Source organism: Zea mays, chromosome 4 (genome assembly GCF_902167145.1).
Source record: "Zea mays cultivar B73 chromosome 4, Zm-B73-REFERENCE-NAM-5.0, whole genome shotgun sequence".
NCBI classification, from domain to species: Eukaryota; Viridiplantae; Streptophyta; class Magnoliopsida; order Poales; family Poaceae; genus Zea; species Zea mays.
In genome coordinates, this window is record NC_050099.1 from 16,526,407 (window position 1) to 16,533,865 (window position 7,459).

The following is a 7,459-nucleotide window of genomic DNA, read 5'->3' on the forward strand; positions in this document are numbered from 1 at the left end:
TCATTCGATTTCGTCGGCATTAGGTTCCTCGTTGACTCCACCTTCGTACAAAAGTTTCCTCTCGGTCGGCTTCCTCCTCGGCTCCAGTTGTTTGCTCAGATACGATTTTTTATCTTTCGTCGTCCGTTTCGATTCGGTGGACATCTATCTGTTTCTAGATCCATGCTTTCAATCATGCTCAGCATGTTTTTACTGAGATTTTCTTGTACCTGAGAACCTCATGCTTTTTTGGATACATTGAGTTTCGAAAAGGCCACTGTTTTACTTAGCTCATTAACTAAGTGTCCTTGTTCTTCAGTCGATTCTCCCAAAGTTTAGGGTTTTCTAGTTTGTGAGCTCCATTACGGTTTAAAAGGACAATTTTTTTACTTTGTGCAGTGATCGAACGTCTCTTCTCCTCAATTTCCCCTAAAATTTTAGGGTTTAGGCTTCTCTCTAATTTTGGCTTCTCGATCTAATCCATGATTTTTCTCCTCCATTTTAGGGTGTGTCTATTGCTTGCGTTTAATTTCACCGATAAAACATTTTTCGTGCTCATAGATTGTTGCAGCAACTATTTTTGGGACATAGGAACTCCGAACGTCTCTGCTCCTCAATTTTCCCCAAAAATTTTAGGGTTTAGGATTTTCTCTGGTTTTGGCTTCTCTGTCTAATCCATGATTTGTTTCCTCCATTTTAGGATGTGTGTATTGCTTGCGTTTCATTTCGTCCATAAAACATTTTTCGTGCTCATAGATTGTTGCATGAACTCTTATTTGGGACATAGTAACTTTGTCGCCTAGTTGCTGTACAACAAAATAGTAATCTGTTTCACCTTTGTAAAATCTAGAATCGATTCTATTCCTTCACAATTTCTACATCCTCTCTTAAAAGTTCTGGTGTTACTCAAAATGCTTCTCATTTTGTATCTTGTCCTCAGATCTTTGTCTTCATTTTCTCTGCTTTAACCAAATATAATTTTTTATTGTTGTTGGTTACGTAAATTTTCTTGCCTCTCATTGTTTAATGTGTAAGTTTCCTAAGATTAGTCGATGCAGCCAAGGCACATCAAGGTCAAGTATTGTTCAAGCATCAGGTTGAATAGGGTTTACAGATTTATTGCATTATTCCTACGACTGCGTAAAATGGCTAAATTTATGTTCTAAGCTTTTTTATAAGACATTCAGGCAGAATTTGATCTAGGCGCAAGGAATAATTTCTCCGGCCCTTAAAGATTTTCCTAACGAGATAATTATCACTTACTTAGACTTGATCTGGGCACAAGGAATGACCATACTATTCACTCTGGAAGAAAAAAAGCACCTCACTGGAAGTTAGGTATGTATTTGAACCTTCTAGAATTACGTCTCTTTCTTTACGTAGCCTTTTGTTTATTAAAATTGCATCAGTTTTATAATTCCTTGTACAAAACATTATATATGTTTTAAATGAATTGTTCTTTTTTTTGTTTCAGTGCAAATGTGTACCTATACATTTTTTCACATATATATATTCATCTACTCTTATATTTATTTCTTATTGTTACAACTGTTCATAATAGAAAATTGCATAGTTGTGTTTTCTCATGCATTCTTATGTCCCTACAATTACATAGAATAATGAAGAATTATCACAACAATAGCTATCTGGCCAACTCTGTATAAAAACATACTCCCTCGGTTTTTAGTTAACATTTTTAGTGTAAGAGCATTAGCCAGCGTCAAATAAAAAATAAGAGGTAGTACTATTTTCTGGGCGGTCGTCCATTCAACAAGGTACAAAATGCAGTGAATTTATTAACTAATTATATTTGTTTGTTAAACCCCTTTCCATGTTGTACTCCCTAACACATATGCTCTCAAGCTTTGTGGCCTACAACAATGGTATTTACTGCGATAGAAGCCATGCCCCAGATTTTTTCGCAACCTGCACTGCTATTTTTTCTATGTGAAGTTTTTTTATCAAACATTGTTGTCGATGTCATAACAGATGAGTTATACATATCTCCAAAGTTGCTACTACACATTACTCACCCTTCCTTATTTTCCTTCACCTCCTCGCCCAAGAATATCCGCTTCATCTAGTTTTGACTATTCATTTTATTGATCATTTGTGCACACATGGCCACATTCCTATATATGATTAACATGCGTCGTTTGTTTTTTTGCCATCATAGTGCTCCGTGCTCCATATTCTTATGAGTTCGAATGGAATTTTAGTATGTAGCTAATGGAGTAGCTAATAAAAATATCATCTTTTCATACAATAGCTAATTACCACTAACTTCTTCAAAACTATTTGTTCCCAACTTAAAGGATAACTCGAGGATTGAAGCGACACATTGAAGAGTTATAGTTTCATATAAACTGGGTTAAGTTGTGCAATTTTCTCTTCATTTTTTAGAGCAGACACTTACATTATTGTTTTTTCTTCACTATACGAGGAATTACACAACTATTGTTTCTCTTTCCTCTCTGTCAATAACCATTCCATTACTCCAGTGATCATCCTATTCGCTCTGAAAGAAAAAAGAACCTCACTGTAAGATAGGTATGTACTTCAACCTTACTTCTAGAAATACGTACGTCTATTTCTTTGTGTAGCCTTTTTAAATTCAAATTGCATTAATTTCCTAAATTTCTCCCTCAAAAGCCTAGATATGGAACTGTGCATTTTTTGTTTCGGTGTAAATGTGTACCTATATATTTTCCACATATATATTCATCTATTCTTTTATTCATTTATTATCGTTACAACATTTCGTAATAGAACACTGCACAATTGTGTTTTCTCATGCATTCTTACATGCTTGTATTTATAATGACCATCCTATTCACTCTAAAAGAAAAAGAACCCAAATGTAAGATATGTATGTATTTCAACCTTACTTCTAGAATTACGTCTCATTCATTACATAGTCTTTTAAAATTGAAATTGCATTAATTTCCTAATGTTCCACAAAAGCATAGATATGAAACTGTGCATTTTTTTGTTTCGGTGCAAATGTGTGTACATATATATTTTCCATAGATATATTTCTCGGCCCTCTGTTGCGGGCGGCGACTGGCACAGGACGAGGGAATGCGTGGACCTTGGGTTCATCGGCCTCGCTTTCAACTCTGACTGCAACATTCTATCCGAGGTCGTTACAGACCGTCCTGCAAAGACCTGTGTCGTGCGAAGAACTAGGCTTCTCCGGCTTCGCCCTCTGCTATGACTGCAACACGCTCTCTAATTTCATCAAGGACCGAGGTACAGACGGTTGAATGCTGTTGCAACACATGCTGCTACAACGTTCATTGATTTTTTCCACTTTACTGCTACTCAGGGATATTGTTTCCTCCAGAACCTTTAATTTTGTGTACTATAATACATAATAGTCCTTCGACCATTTATATATGAGCATGTATATTTTTTATTTCTCTTTATACTTAGCCATAACATCAGTTTCTACTTTTCAGAATCTTCAACCCATTCTTCATTACACCAGATTCTGTTTAGCAGTTTTCACGCCCTTCTTCGTCATATCAAATTCTATTTTGTGACCTTTCAAACTTTTCGTTATACCAGATCCTATATTTCGAGTTTTAGATCCTTATTCATCACATCAGATTTTACCTTTAGAGTTTTCACACCCTTCTTTATAACAACTAATTCAAACTTTTCGGTTTTCAAGTTCTTTTTGCAGGCTTTGAACAGGCCCTCCCCCTATATGCATGTTGTACATGTAGGCTCACCATCCCCACTACTTTCACCAGCTTTCAGAACTGTCCTTCTACCTCTCCTTAGTTGTTCATCTCAAACCAGAAAAAACATATGCATACTCATATATTTATTATTTCTCTTTACATCTAGCATTTCCATAGAGTTATGATGTTCGGCAAGAAAAACAACTATTGCATAACTTCTTCCATTGCATACCAATATCATAATCAGGATAGCTTCTCCTTATAGAACATGGCAATAAGCACCTGATATCCTAAGAATATGGCTGACTGATAGTTGATAAATGTTATAGCATTTACCTGTGTGTTAGTTTTTTTCCAGTTAGGTAAAAATTATGCGCAGTTATGAATTTTGAACATCACTATGTTCAACTGCAACTTGAAGCATTTTATCCGCTATTTTATTGTTTCTACAGACCTTTGGTTTCACTTACGTATCCACTAACCTTTTAGATAAACATATAGACGCTAACTATCTTCCATTTAATGGTTATTGTTTCTGTTTTATCTCATTGGGCATTTTCCACAAGTATGCCTCTATTAAAGAAAATGAAACAAAATTTACTGTGGATGATCAGAAAATGGCTCATGTACTAGGTATTGTACTCATTTATCACTCTATTCGATCTCACCTTTGCTCCAGTAGTCGAATGGTAAAACAACAAACTATCTGCACAAGTGGGCATTTCATGAGCTTTAGTTCAGTGTGCAGTTTGGAACTTACCATGATGGTCATATATGGAATATTTTTTGGGATATAAATAATGGAACAATTCTGTTTTGGGAGCTTTCAATCCCTTTTTCATTACACTAGATCCTATATTTAGTGTATTAAAATTCTTGTCGCATCAGATTCTACCTTTAAAGTTTTCAGACATTGATTTCCAATTTTTTGGTCGCATTCCTGCACAAGGCAATCAGTGATGATTTTTTCCTTAACCATAATAATTTGTCATTCTATATTTTCATGGAATTTGTAATTTTACTGTAAGGTGTTGTTTTTAGAAAAAAAACTAGGGACATGAATGTATAGTGTTGCCCTTGTGCTTTATGTTGTATCTCTAATGTTTTAAGCAAATTAGCTAAAAGTAATTTTTCATTCAGGTATTGGATTCAAAAGTGTAACTTTAATATAAATATATTTAAAAGGACCGGTGACTACGATTGGGTGTGACATATGGTGAACATCTGAATGTAATATGTAGCTACTGTCTTTTTTATGATGTCCATTATGCTTCTAGGACATCTGTAGCAGGAGACGACCCCTTTTGCACGCATTTATGTGTTGATATCTCTTGCTACAAAATCAAACAGACTTGCTGAAGACATGTTCAACTAATTTATTTTCTACATATTTTTGTATGATCCTATTTTTGCCTACTTCTACAACCCAATATATATACATACTATTAATCATAGAAAAACTTTTTATGTGCATACTTTTACTTATCAACTATTTTCTTTGCGTTTCATACTGAATTTTACATCGCGCACAGGGCGCGCGAGATACACTAGTATTATATATCCCACAGGAAACTGACTTAAGTTTGATGAACTTCAATAAAGCACGTAGCACGAGTAAAAATCTGGCCTATATAAGGTGGAACCTCATGAAGTCATGCTACACGGAGAGTCAACTTTCATGATCTTTCTCGGTTGGGCTTCAATTAAGATTTCTATTAATATAATATTGTGAGGGCAGTTATTCCCCATTGGACTCAGTTTTTTTAGCTTTCTATGCAAAGCTATGGTAATTGACACAGAGTACATTAATAAATATATGCACATACAAGTCATGTCCAATGGATATGAGCATATACAAAACATACAAATATCCAAATATACATGTAGGTCCTTTATTGAATATATAAATCTTAATATAGTATTACATATTTTTAGTAAAAAATGTGAAAATACGTCTAGGTTCCTCCATCCCCCGCAGTATGAGTCCAAGGGGTTCTAGGCTGAGGGTTTAAAGCGAGGAATGAAGATGTCTGTTGGTGGTCCTCCTTAGCTAGAGGTCCTAAAAACATTGACTTATCATTTACTTATGAGTCCATTTCAGGTTTAATAGGGTAAAATGTCGAACACTACCTTCGTATAAGATGACATGCAGTTGCCTCAGCTGTGGAAACAAAGCTGCGAGCTTTGGCCTAATGGCGTGCAAACACGATAAAGAAACCGACGAGGGGAGGGAGAAATCCTAAAGACTTTCATCAAGACTATGAAGGGAAAAGACAATAACACCCTAAATTCACTTTGTTGCTTATAGGTATAGGCTTGAGGGCCCAATTATAGTTTTGCTAAAGCTATACTCTATGACTATAAATATATAGGGGCATAGTGACATGCATAACAAGGTTTTTTTAGCCAAAGAGAATTATTTCGCTCCATCTACGAAATTGTGCTCCTTTTGCATCCTTGCACTAGGGATTGTAAAGCTGAAGGTATATTTGTAATCATTTGTTGTATTACAAAGAATGAAACAAAGTGATACATACTGAGATGACTAATCTATTCCATCTTTTACGCATCGTGATTTATCTATGTCGTCATCTCTTTATGCTTCCTACCTTCTCTCTTTAATTAATCCTCAAAGAAGAGTTAATTAAAGCGAGAAGTTTATGATTTATTCATGGCTGTTGCCTTGTTTTTATACCCTTCAGGAATTAGAAATTAGTGACCAACAATGCCCTTACAACAAACTAGCCCTGAGAGCAAAAAATAAAAAATAAATTCAACTATGGGCTCATTTGAAGATGTATTTTCTTATTTCCTACATAAGGGCTAGTTCATTTTTCAATATCTTTCCCATTTCAAGGTGATCATGTTAGGATGGTTCCTACGAAAAAACATATATAATAGAAAAATTAGAGAGTAAATAAAAGAAAAACACATATGGACATTATTTTGAGAGTGTGTAACAGATACTAGGGGAGTGTGACATCACTGCTGCAATGACACTTAGCACATTTACTCGAAACATTTAGTGGTACATACTCAGAGTGACACTTACTCAACACATTCGTTTCTCACAAATGGGAAAGGCTTGGGGATGGCTGCATTTATAGGGGAGACTCCTAGCCAGGACCTATATTGAATGCTAAACTTGTTGTATCAATTTTATAAAAGAATTGGTGCTTCACTAATTTTGTCGAGAATAATGCTAATTGCGCTGTAGTGAAATGAAAATATCTTTCAGTACCGGTTCTCACAAAAAATGGTACTAGAGGTGTCTCTAGTTTTTTAGCTAGTTGTGGGATCTTTAGTATCCGTGGGTGTTTTGAACTGATACTAAATATTTAAGTTTTAGTATCGGTTTTGTGGTAGAACCGGTACTAAATGTTTTAGTACTGGTTCTTGTATTCAACCAATACTAAAGTATCAAATAATGTTACTGGTTGGGAACAATAACCGATACTAATATCTTTTGCATGGTTATTCAGATTTAAAATCAGCATTGAAGTCAATCTCAATACTGGTTTTACATCAACCAGAACAAAAGTTGTTCGACCGAAGCCCCATTTTCCAGAAATAGAAATATGACATACTAATGTTGTCGATGTTTGGTACTGACAGCTCTCTACGCGGCGTACCATGCATTGCTTTTGGGAGGACGACGATGTCGATCACAGCTCTCTAGTTCGTGCAAAGCATGACGAAACACAAAAGATTGTACAGGTTCGGGCCACCACAAGGCGTAATACCCTACATCTCGTGGGTTTCTGGAGGTTGTATTGCTCTTCGTTCGGGGG

The 7,459-nt window shown here is 35.4% G+C and overlaps 1 long non-coding RNA gene across 1 annotated transcript; it reads left to right on the top strand.

The window, feature by feature from the left end:
* Window positions 1–1,694: 1,694 nt before the first annotated feature.
* Window positions 1,695–4,717, top strand: LOC103652881 (uncharacterized). Its single transcript, XR_565125.3, has 2 exons — window positions 1,695–2,529; window positions 3,010–4,717. It is a non-coding gene; the product is annotated as an uncharacterized lncRNA (long non-coding RNA).
* Window positions 4,718–7,459: the final 2,742 nt, after the last annotated feature.